The following is a 22,955-nucleotide window of genomic DNA, read 5'->3' as shown; positions in this document are numbered from 1 at the left end:
AAAATATTCAAGACGACAAGTCAGCCTTAATACAATATATTAATATGGAAATAATATGACATTAATATTTGTATCTGATTTAGAAAGTTAACAAAGCTTGATGCCATAACACTTAATATTTTTATTTAACTAGGTTGTTTTATTCAGTCAAGTAGTTGAACTTGGTATATATGTTGTAATGTATGTTAATATTGTATATATTTAGAATGAAACATGATCTAAATGTTTCTATTTCAAAGTCCACCGAATGAGACAAATAGAGCCAAACTCCACACACACAAATGCAAGTGTCTTTGGAACCTCTTTGTCATATAAAAAAAAAGGCATGCTATACTGTGCTGAGGCAAGCCCAACCACCCTCACTCACTCAGAGAACATTACTCATGTTCAAGTTCATTGCTGAGGCTCATTTAGCCAAATCTTCTACCAGCCATCATCAATATCTCCTTTAAGAAGGCTCGAAAGCTAAAAAGGCCTAGACTATCCTGACCTGCTTTGGGTCTCGCTTTATCGGGTTTGAGAGTGCATGAGAAATGACAAGGGGCTATCAGTGTCTGGCTTTAACATTTTTGGACCAACGAAAGTTTCTTTACTATTTCTCCTGGAAAGGTCTTACTTGTCAGGTCTAGTTTTGTGTGTGTTTGTGAATGTGTGTGTTTGCGTGATTGTATATGTGTGCTTACAGTAGATTTAACAAGGTTCTGCCTTCTTCTTGTGCATTTTTGATCAGGACTGCACTAACACCAGCAGGTTCTGGGATTCTTTAAATGTGATGATGATGCCTTTCTCCAACTGCAGCTCATTCTTTACTGGGAACATGACATTTAGGCAGTCCTCTCTGTCTGTCTTGGATTTAAAAATATTTTCTGGGTGAATCATGTATTCAAAAAATGAGAGAAGTTGCACTAATCACTACTTCACTTTATTGATTGCTTTGTCTCTGTCATGGTGCCTTTGGCAATCTCTCTTCCCCCTTCCTTCTCTGCTCTACTGATTGGAACCAGCTGTGGACACTCACCTCATCTACTACCAGCCTTCATGAGGAGATCCAGCTCCAGCATTCATCGCCAGTTCGCTGCTCCTAATGGTGTTTAGTCTGGTCACCAAGTTAAGCCATGTTTAATAGTTACCTCGATACTAACCTTGCTTTGTCGCTCCTTTCCGAGGTTCTTCACCACGAGTGTCCGCCTGGATTTCCTCCTCTCTACGAGCCACCATCCGACTTGCATCCGACTCCAGCCATGCTTACTCCAGCCACACCACATTCTAGCCTCGCTCTCTCCAGCCACTCCACAGCTCCGGCTAAGAATCACGTCAGTCACGAAATCCTTCACCACACTCCGTGTCCAGCTCCAACACCATTGAAGCATGGGCAACATTGTTTACTCCGTTTACCATCATTCTAACCAAGGACTCTTACTACGCCATTACCTTTCCGTCCTGGAAAATTAAATCTGCTAACTATCTACTCCGCCTGAGTTTTCTTCCGGGTTCCAGCATCTGGGTCTACCACGTCATACATATCACGACAGTCTCAGGCTTATTTAAAGTTTACGAGTTTGCATTGTGCTTAAGATGGGTTGGTTCACTTAATTCACAATACAAGCACATCTCAGACCAAAACCTTGATCTTCTTAAATGTATTTGCAGTACATTTTTCCAGCATTAAAACTTTAAAAAAAAAATATTTCTTTATCACCATTCAAGTTTCTCTGACTGGCAATTGTGTTTTTCAGAGCCATATTTCTAATGCAACCGCCAGCCCATGTTCACCTTTCAGCATATCCCTTTAGGGGCTGCCACAGCGTATCAGCTTTCACAGATTCATACAGGTGGTTTGGCAGAGATTTTTCTTACGCCGGATACCCTTCCTGACACAACGCTGTATTAATCTGAGCTGGGGACCGGTACAGGGAGATCCAGACTTGGGGCCCCCTTGCATCTACATAGTTGGGCAGGGACTTGCCCAAGGACACATACTGATAAAGCTGATCTAGCCCGCAGGGGAATCGAATCCTGGTTTCCCATCCGCCAGTCCTACACGCAGCCAACTGAACCATCCAGATATTAACCAACATTCCAATATACTGTGTGTAATGTAAAAAGAGAGACAATTCCATGGTCACTTTAATTCATACCATAAAGTTATGAATTCAAAGCTTTTGAATAAGGAGGGATCTTAAGAATGTGAATAATTTTTTTTTATGAAAAAGATGTGCAAAAAATGAGTCTGTCATCTTTGGCGGTTAGACTCTGGGACGATGACGTCTTGTGTGCTTAGATGAAGCTAAGACAATTGATGAATAAACACTCAAAGCCTAGACACAAATAGCGGTTAAGGGCAAGACCAAAGCATTGTTCCAGGTGGAGAACGGGGTAACACTGCCAACAAACAGTCAAGAAGGCAGAGACTAACATCCATGAGTTTAAATGCAAAATAATGACTGTTCATCTATTGGTTTAAAATGAGTGCATGATGCAACCACCGGACATACCTGAAAGTAAGATAGCCCTTAAAGAGGACAAGAACCAAGACAACAGGAACAAATAAAAGGGAACTACAGGGTGCATGCCTGCATGGTGGCAGAGTGGTTAGCGCTCTTGCCTCCGTGCATGTCTGAGTTTTCTCAGAGAACTTCGGAGAAAAGCAGAGTTGCCCATTATGTCAATCCCAATCAACCGGTTGATCGCAAAGGATTTTTGGGTAGATCGCATGCCATCAAAAACATATAACTAGTGAAAAATTAAGTTTGATTTTTACAAGACTTTTACAAAAAGAAAATTGTCGTTAGCGAATTATCATACTCACCGTGAAAAATGTCACTTGACTGACATGCAGAACGGCCTATCAAACATCCTCTGATACAAACTGTATGTCACTGCACATGCATGTTTAACTACACTGAGACTACACAGATTGACCAGTACATTCATTCTGCCACCGGAAAGCCTCTGCAGGCGATTCCCTGGTAGAGGGCCACTCAGGGCCACAGGAGTGTTAATTGAGGCCAGGACTTGTCCACGTGCCTCCTCCATTGGACCAAGATGCCCCATCTGACCAAGTCGTCCTGACACGGCGCCAGCTGCCAGGTCCATGGTTCCCACTCGAGGGATCCATGCCGACCCAGTCAGCAGTGTCATCCAGATCCACGCACATCTCAAAGGATTCAAGGATTCAAAGGGGTTTATTGTGTATGCACAATGCGTCTCCCTGTATAATGAGATGCTTACTTTGCTGTCTGCTCCAAATGCCAAATGGTTAAATAAAATAGAATAAAGATAGGGTAGGATATATACAAGATAGGGTAGGATATATACAGGATATATAGTCAGGACCATAACTATTTGGACAGAGACACATTCTTTCTAATTTTGTTTCTGTACATTACCATAGTGAATTTGAAATAAAACAACTCAGATGCCATTGAAGTGAAGACTTTCATCTTTTATTACATGGGTTGAACAAAAAGATTGCATAAAAATCTGAAAAACTAAAGCATTTTTTAAACACAATCCCTTCATTTCATGGGCTCGTAAGTAATTGGACAAATGAATTAACTAAAAAACAAAATGGTCATTACTAATATTTGGTTGAAAACCATTTGTTGGCAATGACAGCCTGAAGTCTTGAACTCATGGACATCACCAGATGCTGGGTTTTCTCCTTCTGAATGCTCTGCCAGGCCTTTACTGCAGCAGCTTTCAGTAGCTGTTTGTTTGTGGGCCTTTCTGTCTGAAGTTTAGTCTTCAACAAGTGAAATGCTGCTCAATTGGGTTAAGATCAGGTTACTAACTTGGCCATGAAAAAATAATCCACTTCTTTGCTTTAATAAACTCCTGAGTTGCTTTAGCTGTATGCTTTGGTTCGTTGTCCATCTGTATTATGAAACGCCGCCCAATCAGTTTGGCTGCATTCACCTGGATCTGTGCAGACAGTCTGTCTCTGAACACCTCAGAATTCATTGGGCTGCTTCTGTCCTGTGTCACATCATCAATAAACACTAGTGTCCCAGTGCCACTAGCAGCCATGCATGCCCAGACCATCACTCTGCCTCCACCGTGTTTTACTGATGATGTAGTGAGCTTTGGATCATGAGCTTCTCCAGGCCTTCTCCATACTTTTCTCTTGCCATCATTCTGGTAGAGGTTGATTTTGGTTTCATCTGTCCATAGAATGTTTTTCCAGAACTGTGCTGTTTTTTTTAGATGCTTTTTAGCAAAGTCCAATCTAGCTCCTGGAGAGTGTTGTTCACTTGGTTGGCTGTTGTGAACGGGTTCCTCTTCACCATGGAAATGATTCTGCCATCATCCACCACTGTTGTCTTCTGTGGACGTCCAGGTCTTTTTGCGTTGCTGAGTTCACCGAGTTCACCAGTGCTTTCTTTCTTTCTCAGGATGTACCACACTGTTGATTTTGCCACTCCTAATACTGTAGCAATTTCTGCCATGATTTTTTTCTGTTTTCTCAGCTTAATGATGGCTCATTTCACCTGCATGGAGATCTCCTTTGACCGCATGTTGTCTGTTCACAGCAAAATCTTCCAAATGCAAGCACGAGTCCTCTAATCAACTCCAGGCCTTTTATCTGCTTCCTTCACTCATAATGACATAGGGGAATTGCCAACACCTGCCCATGCAATAGCATGGAAGTCATTTGTCCAATTACTTAGGAGCCCATGAAATAAAGGGATTGTGTTTAAAAATGCTTTAGTTATTCACATTTTTATGCAATCTTTTAGTTCAACCCTTGGAATAAAAGCTGAAAGTCTGCACTTCAATGGCATCTGAGTTTTTTTATTTAAAAATCACTGTGGTAATGTACAGAAACAAAATTAGAAAGAATGTGTCTCTGTCCAAATATTTATGGTCCTGACTGTACATGTTTTTTGTTCCTGGCATACTGTGCGCTGTGGTGCGTTGAGATGACAGCTCAGAACACAGATCCAGTTCAACAAGCTGTTGAAGGCAAAATGACAGAAACATATAATCATGTTTTAACTTTAAGTCTGTGTTTTGAAACGTATATGTAGATCTTTTCGAGCTTGTTGTCTTATAGGTAGCTTGCATAACAAAACTTGTGGGCATCCCTGCTTTAAATGTCCCTGAGTGTGCATGTGTGAGTGTGTGTGGGAGTGATTGTGGGCTCTGCGACTGGCAACCTGTACAGGGTGTGTGCCCTGCCTTTGCCCAACAGTAGCTGGGACAGGCTGCAGCAACCCCAAGACCCTGAAAGGAATACAGCACATTTAGAAAATAGGTGGATGACCAATGGGTACAATCCGGAAACCTTGCACAAGAACTACAATTTTCTGAACAAAATAGATCATATTTTAACCACCAAAACTGGAACAATCTTATTGTCTATTGTCATCTATCCAAACATTTTTTACAAATCTGTTTTTTAATGTAACCTTTGTTGGGCTGATTGCTATCGGCACAATTTTGCAATCGTTTTGGCTTCTGAACTATTTCAAAAGATAACATACTGTTTGAAACAATTTGGGTTACATTGAAATGTAAAATATTTGAATAATAGAATTTACAACAAATTAATAGAAGTGTGACTTGTGACACTAATGTGACATCATTCTTACACTATGAAAACCTCTTATGCCAATGCTTTGAAAAGTTCCCCAAATCTGGGATAAAAAAGATATTTACAGTCTTGCTTTTTTAAAGTTTTATTCATAGGTAGAATTAAATTATATTTTAACAGATTTTACTGAAACGCATAGCTAAAGTTTGAGATGATTGCTTTATAAAATTCATAAAAACAATTTACAATTAACAATTATGTTTGTTTTGACAGAAAAATCAGTTAGTACCTGAGCTATTATCTGAAATCTGCATAATTTAATACATATTACCTATATTGTGATACTTTTCTCACAAATAATGTACGGCAGAAGTGTAAAAAAAAAACCATAAAAAGGATTAGAAAGGCTGCGTGTGATAGGAGAATGTGTTCATGTGAGCAAAGAAACAGATAGATATGGAGCATTCTTAAATACCCAATTATATTTGCACTACAATTGCTATTCCAGCCAGTTTAAATGTGCATAAGTACTTTTCACAGCAGTTGGATCAAATTGGGTGTTAAATGATGCACAAATGTTGCTAGACTTATATAAAGAGGAAGAATCTTTTATGCTGTTAACATGCTTCTTGAAAGCATGATGGTGTTCTTCAAACAACTTTGAACTTTATCTTTGCATAAATGTTGATACTACGTTTTTCTAATTCTACTTGTAATTACTTAATATTCTATTTATCTTTCCTGTAAGAATGTTTACCAAGACCATCCACAAGATTATACACAAAAATGAGTTAAAATGCCCGTCATTTTGATGAAACATATTAACAGTATTCTCAAACATAGAAACCTGATTGGATTTGTCAAAAATAATGAACAAAATTTTTCATTCCTAAAACAATTTTGCTCACAGGCAATTTTTTGTGCTCGCAAGCGGCTCCCATCTGTTTGTCTATTATCATGGGGAATGGGGGAGGAGGGGATGGAGCCAGAGGAATCTTTTTTTGATCATATCAACAACAACAACAGGGACACAGGGCATTCATCATGACCTGACCACCTTTACCGCCTGCGTGTACTTGAACAGGTCCAACAAGTGGCAGCAATTTTCTGTTTTCATTTGTTGACCACTTGACCATGTGCTTTCCCTGGCTCCAGCAGATGAGTTCTCGTTTATAGTCGACTCCTGTCTGAACGCTCCTGTGAGTACTGCACCGATGCACCGGGGGCTAACAACAGTGCAGAATGCGTAGCATATGGAAACAATTAAAAGAAAAAATATATATAATACTACTGCCATCAAGAGCTTGGAGAAAAAAATTAAGCAAAAATTATAATTTTAGATTCTACATCTTTAGTTTTTCATCATCTAGTTAAACATCAATTCAGATGTTTGATAATAAAGTCTTAAATGATTTTTTCTTTAGCTTTTATGTGCTGTTTAGGTGTTCAGAAAAGATGTTTCAAGTGTAACGGGAAAAGGAGCAGACAGACAGACGGCAAACGATCCTGATCCAGAAGGACCCTTCCACATTATTATACAGATTGTATTGAGGTGTAAGTATGAAAGACAAAAGTATTTGTTTTTTAGTTAAACTCATGGATGATAATGTGTCTCGGGGCTCTTTGGATCACTGACATTAATCTTAGACCCTTGTGATGAGTTTGCCAGGTGAGTTCAGCTAAAGGAACATCTACTGAAGAAAGATGTTCCACATTAATAAGCAGACTAACATTTTCCAGCAATATGGGAAAGAACAATGATCTCTGCCACTGAAAAAGCCTGAAATATTTACATGCCTTGAACAAGGTATGAAAACCTTGGATAAGTCACTAGCCGCGGTCACATGGGCATAATATCTTGATCGGATCAATGGTCGGGTTAAAATTAAACCGTGCACATGGGCACAGAAAATATTTTTCCGATTAAAACAAACGTTCACATGGTCACACTTTCAGTCGGAATAAATTATTTGGACATGTGCAGTAGTGTTAAAAAATCCCGGAAAATGAAATGAGTCCCGTTGTAAACAAACAGCTGCCACATACATTTTATGCAGCAGCTCAGTGATATACGAGACGATCTTCCAAACGTGCTTTTTATTAATGTTATGAATATTATGAAGCGCCTGTTCGCTCATCGTTTTATTTTTATTCCGTATGGTCAGTGCTTTTTTTGTGGAAGAACGGAGCTGGAAGAAGGCTTAGGACAGGCTAAGATGGGCTAACAACATTAGCCTTGTTTGATCATGGACACAAAATCCAGGACCATGAAATGCTGCAATCTGCATCTTGTCTGCACGTAAATGTGTGGGAATAACATCAGCCTTCATTTTGTCGGGACACAACTGGAAACACAATTCCACACGATCGTTTGAACAGTTTCTAAGGACTGAGCGACATTTCTGCTTTGAAAAGTTCGCACACGCCTCAAAGCCCGTGTGTGAGCTGGCGGCCCAAGCTCTGCTCGGACGCGGCTCTCCTGAACTATTCCGGCAGCCGCTAACCCAGAGCGGCGGGACGGATCGCAGTCCAAGTCTCCCACACAAAACAAAACAACAAAACGCACACGTAACAAAGCACCCTCCCCTCCCCTCAAACACACATTAATAAATCCGGCTGCTCTGCTCAGAGACACGGCCCACTCGGTCCACTGGCACCCGAGCCCGAATGCAGAGCTCGGGTGCAGGGTCCGGACGTCAGTGGGCATGAAGCGCTCCTCGCATCCCCCTCATCAGGGTGTAGAGGCGAAGAGGCAGCGGGGCGAGAGCAGAGCGGCGCTTTGCACGGGGCTTCCGCAGAGAAGCTGGTCGGTCCCGTATGAGCTCCAAAGCTTTCTCTCAGCGAAACACCCTCTATGCATGACGTCAACAAGAGCAGTAGTGACACACGATCGGAATGAACCGTTTACATGCACAACGATCGGATCAACAATCGGTATAACCCACCTATCTTGATCGGAAAATTTTTTTAGATCCGAACGAGTCTGATCGGGGCAGACAATTCCAAACGGCATGTTTATGTCATGATAATGTGGGGGGTGGAACCCAGATGCTGTAACCCAGAACAAGGACAGGTGAGTTTAGAGGTAAGAAGAGTTTTATTGTTTCTCCAGATGTGTAGTTGTTCGTGGCTGGTGGTGACGTGGACGAGCCTGATGGCGTGGCTGGAGGGCTTAATGCGGTTGGCGTAGGCTGTGGTTTCTTGTAGGCTTCTGTGTAGCTGAGAGGATGATCCACGCTGACTTCACTCTTGGGTGGTTGAAGATCCTGAGACAAGGAGCAGAGGTTTAGAGCGAGAACGAAGCATAACATAAAGTTTCTGAGCATGACTTGGACCAGGGCTAGTCACCATAAGGGGTAACGAACTGGCGATGAACTGTGGAGAGGAGTCTCCTTTTAAGCAGCAGCAGCAGATGATGATGAGAGTGGAGTCAGCTGGTGGCAATCAGGCAGAGAAGCAGGCAGAGCTGGGAGGGGGAGGAGTCCGACAGGCAACATGACAGTTTACATGACTCATTTTTCTTCCGATGAGGCGTTCTTTCCGATTACTTTTGCCCATGTAAAAGCGGCTACTGAAACTTAAGGGTGATCATTGCACTGGTTCAGAGAACACACAAGTTTGTGCAGATAAAGGCTGAGTGGGGAAGGTTTCTGCCAGACAAATACATCAGATTAGGAGAGCAGCTGTTAGAAAACCAATACAAAGCAGCAAGCACATTTTTTAAGCTGCTCGTGTCTCTGGAGTCCCACCAACATCAAAGTGTAGGATCCTACAAAGGCTTGCAATTACCGTATTTTCACACCATAGGGCGCATGGTAAATGGTAAATGGCGTATACTTATATAGCGCTTTCTACCTTCTTACGAAGGCCCAAAGCGCTTTACAGTCACAGTCCCATTCACCCATGCACACACACATTCACACACACATTCACACACTGGCGGCGGCTCCGCTGCCGAACACTGGCGCCAACCTCCTACCAGAGGCAAAGTGGGGTTCAGTGCCTTGCCCAAGGACACTTCGACACATGGGCGTGCAAGGCGGGAATCGAACCTGCAATCTTACGATCATGGGTCGACCGCCTTACCGCTGCACCACGACCGCCCACCGCATTGGCGCATTGGGTTATAGGACGCGGTCTCAGTTACGGGGGATTTTTCAGTCTCTGACATTAAAAAGGCGCACCGGGTGTTAGGGCGTGGGCACGTTAACGCCCGTTCAGACCCTCAGAGCCTTCAGAGTGGGATAATAAAAGAACCAGTCTCTGTTCTTTTAGAGGAAACCATTTCTTTCACTGTTCTCCCTAACTGAGTAACACAAACTGAATGTGCGATCGCAGACTCACTTGCGCTCAGCACCTGACCCCCCCTCTTTGTTGCTCACCCAGGTGCATCTGCTTTCTTCCTTCCTACACACGCGCTTAAGAGACAGCTTAAGCACACACACAAACACTCAGTGTGTGTTTAAACATGCAGCAGGAGCAAATCTGAGTTAGTTTTGATTTTTACTTTTTCCGTCATAAAATCCATCAATCCACGTAGCTGATAGCTGCAGTTTAGACGTGAACAGAGCTTCAGCCATTTTGTAAACAATGATTCGGGGACCTGGGCCTTGGCCCCGCCTATGGCTAAGACTCATGGGAAGTGTTGATTCCCACAAACATGAGTTAAGGAGTATGGTCAAAGCAATAGGTTGTCTTTCTCTACCCTTTGGATATACTGTGATTCTGCTCGCCCGTGTCTTATTAAACTTTTAAGATTTGGGATACAGTAAACCCTTGTTTTTCACGGGGGTTACGTTCCAAAAAGAACCCGTGATAGGCAAAATCCGTGAAGTAGAAAACTTTATTTTCTTCTTACAATTAATATACAATTAAATCCTCTATTTTACATTGAAAAGAAAGAACAGACCATTTGTTTCACCAATACAAGTACTTTAGAAACGTTTTTTTCAACAAATAACTTATGTACTGTACTGTCAAATAATAATTCTATTCATCTATGTGAACAAAAGGCTTCAAATTGCGGAGATTAGCCCCGCCCCCCGCGACCCGAGTAATTGGATTAAACGGGAGAAAGTTTAAAATGATTTTGAAAAAAATATAAAGCACAGTCGGACAAATAGTGACTCAGATGTATTTCACTGCTCTTCAGACTGAGCTGCTGCATCCTGACTCCGCTCTGCAGTGTTTCCTTCTTTTGAAGCCCACGGTGCAGCTGTGTTTGCTGGGAGAAGAACATAGTGATTGGCAGTTTTTGTTGCTCTATTTTCTATGGGTTTTAGAGAAACTCGAAATTGCAAGAGAATTTGCACGTACGTAATGTTAATTTGGCAAGCTGTTTTACGTACGTGTAAATTTTAAACTGCAGCATTATTGACGCACAGGTAGAGAAGAAGCTGAGGGACTTTTTAGCCAGAACACGATGCACGATGCAAATCCGTGAAGTAGCAAAACCGTGAAAAGTAAACCGCGTTATAGCAAGGGATCACTGTATATGTGGAGTACTGGCAGCTTACTATAGCAGCCAGTTAAATAACAGTGTCAGTCTTATCACTGCATTAAGAGTGATGTGGCAATTGGCCCACACTGTTATCCCCCTTCCTCACGCTGCCTTTATCGCAGCGTCTCATAGGGCGCCCCCTTGTGTTTGGAAAAACATTTAGACCTTTAAGTGCGCCTTGTAGTCGTGGAAATACGGTATATGTAAACCTTCTATTCAACCCCCTCCCCCTATTCCATGCTCACAGGCAGAAACAGCTAGTATGTTCATACATGAAGACTTGTTCATACATGAAGACTTGTTCACTGGATGGTCCAAATGGAAGGAGTAGTGGATGGTTGGCAACCATGTCCCAACAAGGCTGGAACGTCAGCAAGGAGGTGGCAGAGTCATGTTTTGGGCCCGAAACATGGGGAGAGAGCTGGTCGCCCTCTTTAGGGTCCCTGAAGACGTGAAAATGATCTCTGAAAAGTATATTTAGTAATCAGGTTTATTTTTAAAAAGCTATACGAAAAGATTGGTAATCACGCCTCCATGTGTTGGTTCATGAGATCATTCAGAGTCCCTCCTGGTTTAGTGAGCTTCACTCCAGCTGCAGCAGCGGCTTTCCCCTGTTACTTCTGTGTCTCTGTGACCCACATAAGTTTGAGAGGGGAAAAAAAAATAAAAAAACTCAAAGGATCTTTTTATTATTGTTTTGAGGAAAATTGGAAAAATTTCATAAAATTTAGGAGACCCGAGATGGCTGCCAACCCATGCCTCAGCAGCTCTCTGTCTGCCAGCTAGCCAGTCAGGGTGCCGGCACAGCAAGGAAACGAGCTCTGCTGCCCGGCATAGTCAGCAAACGATCTCCGCCGCGAGGGCAGCGAGCACATTCACTCCAGTCATGCCATTAAGCCACCCAGGGTCCGCCCGGCATAGCCAGCACAATCCCTCCAGACAGGCTGGCGACCTGTCCAGACCTGTATCCCTCCTCTGCCCAAAAGTAGCCGGGACGGTCTCCGGCAACCCAATGGCCCCAGCGGATTAAGAAAATGGGTGCAAACCTGTGCAGAGTTGCTGGTCAATTGACCCCTTTAATTCTAAAAAAGTGTTTTTGCCATTGCAGTTTTGCAAAATGTGTCCATTTCAACACCACCTCCTCCAAATGCAAAAACGTTTTTTCGATAAATAACAGTTCATTTCTAAATACACGTGTTTCCATTATGCAAATTTACTATCACAAATCCAGTTTGCGCCATTTCACAGCCAATGAAAAGACACGTATTAAATCTCTGATCCACACCACCAGGATGTAGAGTACTGACACTAAGGAAAGTTACAAGTACCTTGGAATATCCCTGGCAAATGGCAACATGGAACAGCCCACAAGCAAAGCTGTGGTAACATCAAGAAAAAGGAACATAAAGGCCAGGCCATGAAACTATAAAAATACCAGAGACTCAGGGAAGAACTTGAGAAAGCATGAAAGGTGAAGGTGACAGTGGTGCCTATGGTAGTTGGAGCACTCGGAGCAGTAACCTCCAAACTGGAGGAGTGGCTACAACAGATACCCGGAAAGACTTCAGACCTCTAAATCCAGAAAAGCGCAGTGCTAGGAACAGCTAAGATACTGCAGGACCCTCAAGCTCCCAGGCCTCTGGTAGAGGACCTGAGCCATGTACACGCAGTACATGACACACTGAAACAATTAAAAATGGTCACAAAAAGTAGAATTAATTTCTTGAAAAGGAGAGGGAGAGAGCAAATTCACATAATGTCCCTCCTATTGTGCTCATTGTTGTGTTTATAATTTATACCATCTGACCCTCATTTTACTATACGCTACTTATTTTTATTTATTATATACTTACTATACATACTTTTAAAGTTCTTTTATTGGTTTATAAATGTTTTTATAGTCTTGGGTAGTCATATTTATCTGATATGATTTAAAAGTATGGACCCTTGAAGACCCTGAGGTCCTCTGATAAACGCCTTTTGGTTATTCCAAAAGTCAGAACTAAAACATACAGTGAGGTCTCATTCAGTTTTTTCATGGAACAGCTTTCCACAAAGCCTCAGAGCTGCAGAGACTGTTTATGTTTTTAAAGGAAGGTTCTAGACTTTTATGGCTTTTAGTTGAAATTTAGTAACTTATTTGATATTTTAAATGTTTTATGTTCCCTTTTTACTCATTTGATATTTTTTATTCACTTTTACTGATTTAAATCTGTCTAGTAAAGTTTATTTATTTACTTATCTGGTTATTTATATATGTTGTAACCTTTATTGACTTTATGCCTTTTACATTTTAACTCCATTGTTTTCCTCAGAAAGATCCCCTGCATCAGTGACAGACCCTTCTCAGTGAACGGGGATGCTGCTGTAGGATGTCCCGGGTCTGGCTGTTTGCTTAATTGTGGGGGTCCTGTGTTGGCGTTTTCTGTGAACCTGAGTGAGTGTGTGTGTGTGTGTGTGGGGGGGGGGGGGGTCACTGATGTGGACACGTCTCCAACATACTGTTTCCCCATTTCGGTACAGAGCCAGATTTCTACTTTGCGTCATTTTAGTGGACCGCTTGGGCACCCTTGTGGCTACATTTCTAATAAACGTTAGCGGTATAACATAATTCTGTTAAACAAGATACAGATTTTGCGCCACAGAACAAGTAAAAGTGTAAAAATAAAAACACGTATGTCAAAATGGTAAAATGAAAGGTGCTAATTTTTCTTTTGTCCAGACATTTTTGCAGCTAAGTCTTGTTTGATCCATGAAACGTGTCAAAATAACAGGAAGAGTTCAAAAATGACCTGAGTAAAATTTCCTGGGTGAGAGTAGATTTTTGAAGTAAAGAGAAACTAGTAAAAAGCTGTTTACTTGTAGGAATTTCTCATGTGTGATACCGGAGTCCTTCTTGGTCCTTAGCATTTGGCTCTCTTCACTGTCTCTACAAGTTGGCTCTGCTTCCTAAACCACTTGTTGCCCTCTCCTTGGCCTTTTCCCCACTTTGTTCTCCGCCCGTCTTTCCCCTTGTTTTCTTTGTAGCATCCAGCTCCTTGCCTCTCTCAAAAAATACAATGAGGCCCTGACTGCAGCCAACCATGGGGGCCCTCAAGGCAACTGAGTCTTTTCACAGCAAAGCCCAAGGGCATCAGGGTAAATCCTACAACTTGGCAGGGTATTGTGCCAGCTTAAGGATGCCAGTCCCCCCCACAGCATTGCTGCACTCTTCATTTGCAGCCTCATCATTTTGTTTCATGGTGTTTTTCTATGTGACATAATGTTTCTATGATTTTGTGGCCTTTCCATCCTTTTAGTTGCTCTTTGTCGTAATATTAGCAGAAAGCATCGTGTTAAAGTTCTCATACTCAATACTCAAGTCCTAAAAAAGACAGTCCCAACTGCCTTACCCAGACTGTGTCACAAAAATAATAACTTTGGGGTGATTATCAGCAGGTCACAGGTTTGATATGGAGTACCTGCAGCAAGGATTGCAGGTCTGAAAGAAAGGTCCTCCTGCATAAAGTTTAATGCCTTATCCTCATACTTTCCAAAACTTTGATCTGCTGACCCCTGAAAAGGTAGGTCCTTTAAAACTATTGACATGCTTATAGTCTTATTTTTAAAAGTCTCCACTTATCCAGGCTACATCTGCAAAAATAAATGTATAAACACAAATAAGAAAACTAACAGGCAATTAATTTTAATACAGTGTTGGGATTAACAAATGAAAAAAAAAGTATTAGAATTGCGGGTAACGTTTTAGCTGTTATTAATTCATATCATTAAAATAAACTAGTTGTATTTTACTTGGTAAATGTTCAAAAACTCATATGACTCAACAGATTATCCAGTTAAAAATCAAAAAGTTCAAAGCAGTGAAAACTCAAGGCATTACAGACCCACTCTGAAAATGGTGTTTAAGGTGTATTTAGTTTGTCTTTGCCACATTTTTCTCACGGTTGAATACATATATAAAATACATAAATATATAAAAACGGTTGTGACACAGCAACAGCGAATATATAAAAACAGTTGTTACACAGTAACTGAAATGGGCAGCCTTTTTCGCTCCATTCTGATCGTCCACTTGCAGACAACTAGGTCCATGTATGTCTTTGTCTTCGTCATCTGAGCTGGAATCTGAATCTAAACTGTACGGCTGGAAAGCTTCGATATAACTCGCTATTTTTGCTGCACGGCTAATGTTAGGTTGGGGTTTTAAGGGGCTATAAGTTAGCGGGAGAGAGTGCAAACAATGTGATAATGGGACATCAGCGGAGGCTTACTTCCATGCCAACAGTCCTGCCCCCAACTCAGTGGTAAATTCCTGACGAACTCCTGCTGCTTTGCAGAAAATGTCTTTTAAAAATACGACAGTTTTTAAAAATTTTGCCTAAAAATTGCATAATTATAAAAAAAAAAAACACTTGGACTTTAACAATAGATAAAAATATAGTTGAGTGGGACTTCAGTCAGTAAAATAAATTGAGTTTACTACTGTCTAAATTTGTGTGCTGAGATAGGAATGAGTAAACTTTATTTGACTTAGATTAAGATAAAATAAGTCTTCAGGTAGTTCTCCCCAGACTTCTAGATATATTTGCAGTGGAAACCAAACTCTTCCAAACATCACCATTTGGACAAGAATTTCATTGTATTCTTCAGTAGAAATACAGTAACAGTATAAATGTGTAGTAGCATAGACATTTGTAACAGGGTGAACTGTTTTTGTTTTGTTTTTATTCTTTGTGAAAACTGGAGGGTCCCTGAAGGCAGCAGCTCACGCTGCTAGAATTAGACACAGGTGTGCACTGGGGGCTTGCTGATAAGAGACTGGATTTAAGGATCAGCTGGAAGGCAAGAGGGTGGCTCTCTACAGCGAGGTGACAGCGGGGGGGTGCTTCTTCCACCTGTTGGTTACGTGGACGAGCGGAGCCACCGGAGCAGCGCCGGGCCGACATCAGAACACCGCGCTTGGAGTGAGGCATCTCTGGGTGAAGTGGCGCTGGAAGACGTCCAGAAGGAGACACCCTGTGGATGGATGAGCGCTGACCGGCACCGGAGGAGCAGTTGAGCCAGGGGCCAGACAGTGTTCAGAGGGGGAAGCGACGTTGGAACGCAGAGAGTTGTGGTTGTGATCCGCCCCTCTTCGAGCTGCTGTTTTTATCTGTTATTTTGGCAGATTACCCAAGATACTTTTTTTGTTTAGTCACCAGAGCCACATTTTAACAAATTGCATGCTATTTATTTTACTAATTGTGTGTTTTTAGTGGGTTTTATTAAGCCTGGTGTTTTAGCTTTTTTATGGACTTCTTGGGTTTTTCTGTTTTTACTTTATAGACAGAGGCTCCTGGCTCCAACGGATGGACAGAGCAACAGACTCCTCCAATATTGCCCCCCTAAAATAAACTTTCTTTTTGTGCTCCCTGTTGAACTGTGGTCCTGGGTGTCCTGTCTCCACACATATACAAATCTAAGAATTCTGTGAGGCTACACATTCATGCAGATAATTTACTGAGCTTTGAATTATCAGTAGATCGGAGGGGCTTGTGAAGGAGAGAAAGAGGCAGGAGTTGTGACTGGAAGACAGCAACATAAAAGGCCACTTGCAAATGACGTTATTGGTCAGCAGATTCCATTTTCCATTTGGCTTTTGTTTGTTTTATCTGAACACATACACATGCACTCACCACCACTTCTTAACACAAACCAACAACAGATACACGCACACAATTATTATACATTTACTTCCTACTTGTGTTCATTTCAATATTTAATCAAACATTTATCCATCTTCTTCAGCTCATTTGGGACCGGTTCATGGGGGCAGTAGTCTAAACAAAGATACCCAGACTTCCCTCTCACTAGCCATGTCCCCCAAGACGTTCCCAGGGAAGCCGAGAGTCATAGTCTCTTTAGCGTATACTGGGTCTTCCCTGTGACCTCCACCCAGTGGGACATGCCAGGAACACGTCCCCATGTGAAATACCTTTCCCAGGCTCCTCACTGGTCTTTCATTGATGGATGGTGTCTATGTAAGGCCAAGTGTGAAGCAGAACTTGTCAACAATCTTTCCTTTCTTCAATACCAAGGATCTGGACATTGGTGACTTGAAGCTCATAGAGGCCAAGGTGACCAAAATCCCTTCTGCAGTGTGTGCAAACCTTTTGATTAACGGAAACGTTTGATCTGTGGAATCGCAAGGACTACTGTAACAAATATTAACATTGATTTTCTCAGGTCTTCAAATATTTATTTGCAGCAGTAGTGTCAGGTATGAGGCTTGATGAACATGAAGGACCCAAAATGCAGAGACAGGAGGCACTCGGTTCCAAGGCCAGGGGTTTATTGACTAACAGAAAGTGCTGCCGAGCAGAGAACCTAAAACAAAACTCACCGTGGTAAACAGGCAAACAGGGCAGAAGACAGACAGGGAAATGACAGAATGGAGCAACACAAGAGGAAGGTAGAGACAAGACTTAAATACAAACAGAACCGACAAGACACAGGAAAAAACAATCAGGGGAGATGGGACCAGGGAAGTAAAACTCAATCATGACATGCAGGAAACCTTCAAACTAAAACAGGAAGCAGAACTTAAAAACGACAAAAAAAAAATGAAGCAAAAACCAAGACAAAGAAACCCAACCATGACAAGTAGCGTAGAAATTATTTTTTTTAAATCATGCAATGTGATTTCAAGATTTTTCTCAGTGATCATGCACCTAAGATGGTAAATGGTGTATACTTATGTAGCACTTTTCTACCTACAAGGCCCAAAGTGCTTTACAGTCACAGACCCAGTCACACACTGGTGGCGGCTCCGCTGACGAACATTGGCGCCAACCTTCCACCAGAGGCAAGGTGGGGTTCAGTGTCTTGCCCAAGGACCCTTTGACTCATGGGCGTGCAAGGCGGGAATCGAACCTGCAATCTTCTAATCATGGGTCGACCGCCCTATAACTGCAGCACGGCCGCCCCGAGGAAGAAGATGAAAATGTCAAACCCCTCCAAGTGGGAGAACGTGCAAAATCATTGCGTGTTCAAATAGATAAACTCCACCTATCAATTGCTTAGTATAGTATAGTATTGCATAGTATAACGACATTAAACAAGATTTGTTTTTATGTTTATTTCTAATGTGTTTCAATGCTGGTGAGTAATGTGACATCTTTCCAAGGACAAAAGAAGAAAAGTGTCTGACAACTGGTCATAGATTTAAGATGAAACACCTCCAAAAATATATATATTTTATGTCTACATTCTGTATTGACATGTTTACATGAATTTGACAAGAGAAATGTGCAGATTCAAGGTCACTTTTGGAAAGTATCAAATGTCATTCATGTGGTTTAAAGCAGTTAGGTCACACTTTAAGATGGAGCTGGCACCCTTTTGTAACAAAGGTTATTTTTCAGATTACGGTATTTATCCCTCAGGTTTATATGGCCCATCTTAAAATCAAGAACCCATACTGTATTTCTAAAATTGAACAATACATTCTTGTTAAAATTAGGAAGGAGACTCAACACTTGTCTTGTTCATTTTTTCTACATGACTTTAGTCTGCTTTTCATTCTGCACCTGCTGTAGATCTCGCCCCCACCCAGCCCACCCTGTCCCCCGGTTCGTCAGCCCCCATGGTACTGAACTGTGATCTGATCTGAGACAGCTGCTGCAGAGGATTAAGTCTGGTTTTTAAACAAATACATGGATTCTCAGTGGTCAGCAGGGGCCAGGCGGGGGTTCAGCTCGGGAACCCAGAGACTGAACTACTCCTGGGAAAAGCGTGGATATTAGCGCTCCTGTGTAGTCTGGTAAGTCCTTAAAGCTCCTCAAAGAACTGCTTTAAATTTGTTTTCTTCGCAAAGCCACAAACAAAAACTGAAACAGAAAAATGGTGTTGAGGGAGCAAAGAGAGACTTAGGTTGGCAAAATAATGAGAAGGAAATTAGTCGGTGCTCCTTTTTTGGTCTCTTTTAATAACTTCCAGCTTTCTTGATTCTCCTAAAAATATGATATCAATAATTGCTGGCAGAAATTAAACAAGTAAAACAATGAGATGGTCCCGAGGGCTGCCTTCCCCCTGTAAATTAGTCTGTGCATTTTAGAAGAAGGTCACTTCCTCCTCATCTATGCACCCCCACCCCGTCTCTTTACTTCCATTGGATCAGTGACACATTCTCGGGTGTGATAGCGCTGACCTGAGTTTGAATTTAGAGTGTTCATTAATAGGATATTATGCCATATGCTCACTGCACTGTCGTGTTGTAATGTCTGGCCCTGGTTTAAGAATTTGTAATTAGTGCTGCTATAATGAAAGGACTGCAGGGGCAAACACTAACTGTGCTCCAAGAAAAAAGATTTGCGCAGCAAATTATAAGAAAGCACAATCAGTCAACTGCTGACCCACTGGCTCACCAACAGAAAAGTGGGAAAAGACCTTGATCAGAGGTCCTGTTCAAACATGCGCGGGAAGGAAGCAGCACAGACTGTCCAAGGAAACAATGCATTAAATAAAAAGAATGATTCTCCTGTTGAACCTGAATTTCTCTTTCTCCTTAAACATTATTTAGAGGAAAAAAAACATCCATGAACACAACTTCTGAATTTCTCTGCCTGTTTTTTAGCACAGAACTGGATTCTGGATTCCATTCCTATGCAGTTTTGTTAAATTGACGTTAAGATAAAATGATAGTTTATTTAAATGTAAGTGTCTTCCAAATGCATATAATCTGAGTTTCCTTTTTTCATGTGCTTCTTATAGTAACACAGTTTGGCTACAGTTATTGAGAGATATCCTCACAGTGCTTGGTGAAAAATATCATTAAACTTCTACCTTAAGCTGTGTCCAATTTAAGAAGGTAAAAAACAAAAAGACAGAGAAACAATTAGGTCATATTTGAGTTTTTTATTCATTATTTTTCCAATGTCAAAGTTGCAACAGGTTTTAATCATTGCAGTAGAATACAGGAGTGTCATGTTAAAATACTGGTCTGTGAGAACAAGTAAGAACCCAGGACTTTCAGCCCTCGTGTGCTGTCATAATTTTTCATTCCTGTTGTATAAATGTGCAGGGGTCACAGAATATTGAAGGATTTCTCCAATACAATTGCATACAACGTTGGTTATGCTAAACTCCCCGAAGCATTGTAATGGAAAAGGTTATGCTAGGGATGGGTACTGAGCCCCAGTATCGAACGAGCCCTGGGGCAACATGCTTCAAGACCGCGGTCTCCGTAAGATCTGACCTCAACGGTTCTGCTATTGGTACAGGAGAAGTCGCATTTTTTTTGAGTCCCACAAGTTTTAACTAGAGCTGTGACAGTGTTGGATTTGTGATCACGGCGCTGATGAAGCAGCAGGACCCGCGGCGTCACGACTCCCCCCCGGCCGCCGAACACAAAATCCCCCGGCGGCCGCGTCGCAAATGAATACAATTCACAATTACAACGCAGTACACTTTATTAACAAATAACAGTAACAACTAACTATCTAACTAAAGAACTAACTATATAGGTGTTGTAGAATGACTACGTGTATGTGTGTCAGCGTGTTGCGTGTGTAAAGGAAGGAGTGTGTGCCGCGCGAGAGTGAGTGAGAGCGCGCACAAGTGTGTTGGGGGTGCACGTTCATGTTTGGAGTTACCGAGTGAAGGAGAACAGTAAAAATCACGTCACGCACTCAGGAACGCACACAGCTTGTAATGGAAATGAATACAATGGAAATTCCCCAGAAGCCCTTGAAGTTTGAACACAGGACTCGCAGAAAAAGTAAATTATTAGCAAAGATGAATGTATTTATTATAGTTCAAATCACGCACCATATGCTTAACTTTAAAAAACAAAAGGAACATGCGGCTTTCTGCAATCTACCTGCATACTCCACCATGTTGCCCTATGCAACAGTATTTTATTTTAGAGTGAACAGTTTATTTAATTTGTTTTATATTTACATCATCACAGCAATATGTCAAAACATTGCTGTTTATTTTTCTTTAAATAACTTCTTTTTTATGTATTTTACTTTTCAAGTTGGAAAAATGTACAAAGTAAAATGTTTTGTTAAAAAACAATGTTGTTGCAAAATGAGTAAATAAAACACTTTATGTTCTTAATTTGTTATTTATTTACTTATTTTCGTCCTCAAAAAGTATCGCTAAGACTATTGTTAAAATACCGGATCGATAAGCAGTATCAATAATAGTAGTACCGTTAAAACCTTAACAATACCCATTCCCTAGTTATTGTGTAAGTTAAGGACACATAAAGCTGTAAAACTATGAAGAAAGATCTGTAGTCAAGAACATTGCTTGCAGCTAGTGGGAGTAATGCTGTTATGAGGTAATAATGGGATATTTATTGTCCAGTCAGATTTAAGCATTTAACATATTTTACACAATGTAGCCCACATTATAATGACAACAATTCTAGATCTGGTGGCGGCCCCTCTCACCTCTCTCTTGAAGGGCGCTCCCAAGCGATTGCTCTGGACTCTGGCAGCCACTGAGGCATTGCTGACACTGAAACAGCGCTTTACCCAGGTGCTCATCCTCCATCACCAGGACGCAGCCATGTAATTTATTGTGGAAGAGAATGCCTTTAACACAGGGTTCGGAGCCGTGCTCTCTCAAAGCCATGGTTAGCCAGTCAAGATGTTCCAGTGCGCCTACATTTATAAAGAAACTTAAGCGGAACTATAACATCAGCGGCCCATACCACGGCACCCCTGGTCACAGATTGTGGATTTCATCACGGATCTACCTCGTTTGAGAGGTAACTCCGGTATCCTATCTGTTATTGATCACTTTTCTTGTTTTTCATCTCTTTGCCTAAGCTGCCCACAGCTCTGGAAATGGCAAAACTACTCATCGACTCTGTGTTCCAGCACTATGGTCTCCCGGAGGACATTGTGTCGGACCGTGGCCCAAATTTCACATCACATGTGGCATGAAATGTGCAAGGGTCTGGGCATAAACGTCTCACTTCCGGCTACCATCCTCCGTCCAATGGCCAAGTGGAATGCCAGGAAACCTACTGTAGCCGACATCAAGGGGAATGGAGTCGATTCCTGGCCTGGGCCGAACATGCCCAGACACCCCTTAGGAAGGCAACCACGGGGCTCTCGCCTTTTCAGTGTGTGCTAAGGGTTCAACTGCCGTTCTTTCCCTGGTCGGGAGAACCAACTGAGTTGCCAGCAGTGGACAATTGGTTCCGTTGCTGTGAGGAGAAGTGGGCGGTGGCTCATGTACACCTCCGGCATGCCGTCAATCGGACACGAGGCCACTTGGCACAGATGGAAAGGTCCCAATCTGGTACCCGAGCTCTCCAGCCGAGACCTCCAGCCTTGGCTTCCCTGGATGAAGGTCAGTCCTATTGCCTTCAGTTACCTCCTGAATACCACATCTTGCCCACCTTCCACATCTCACTGTTGAAGCTCACTAGGCGACAGAAGTCAGAGCTCTGTCTCCCTCTGTGGTCACCAGCAGGAATTGTCTCCAGAATTGCACTTCATCTCCCAGCAACCCCAGCGTGCATTTTCTGGATGCCACACACCTGACTCTCATTTGCAATCACTGACAGTACACTTGAGCACTGCACCGAGCCTCACTCAGTGCAACGTATTGTTTGTGCCACTCTGCCTGCATTATGGAGCGTTATATCCAGACCTGATGTTCTGATTTCCTAACCCTGTTTTGTCTCTGATGCTGCCGCCTGCCCTGAATCTAGCCTGGATCCGGACTACTCAAGTTTCCACTCTGATGCTCCCATGCTCGTTATTTATCCTTGCTTGACAGACCCTGATTTAGCTTTGTGGATTTTTAGCTGAGCTGTCAAACCTGCTGCATTTAAAACCAGCCATCTGCATGTTCTTGTGTTACATCACATAGTGTTTGAATTTAGCTAACAAATTGTGCCAAGAAAATCCTTTTAGA

The 22,955-nt window shown here is 42.0% G+C and overlaps 1 long non-coding RNA gene across 1 annotated transcript; it reads right to left on the bottom strand.

Moving 5' to 3' along the window:
- Positions 1-8,614: 8,614 nt before the first annotated feature.
- Positions 8,615-8,929, bottom strand: LOC105355517. Its single transcript, XR_909907.2, has 2 exons — positions 8,885-8,929; positions 8,615-8,802 (listed from the first exon to the last, which is right to left on the bottom strand). It is a non-coding gene; the product is annotated as an uncharacterized LOC105355517 (long non-coding RNA).
- Positions 8,930-22,955: the final 14,026 nt, after the last annotated feature.

Source organism: Oryzias latipes, chromosome 13 (assembly GCF_002234675.1).
Source record: "Oryzias latipes chromosome 13, ASM223467v1".
NCBI lineage: Eukaryota > Metazoa > Chordata > Actinopteri > Beloniformes > Adrianichthyidae > Oryzias > Oryzias latipes.
This window is presented reverse-complemented; position numbering and strand designations above follow the sequence as displayed.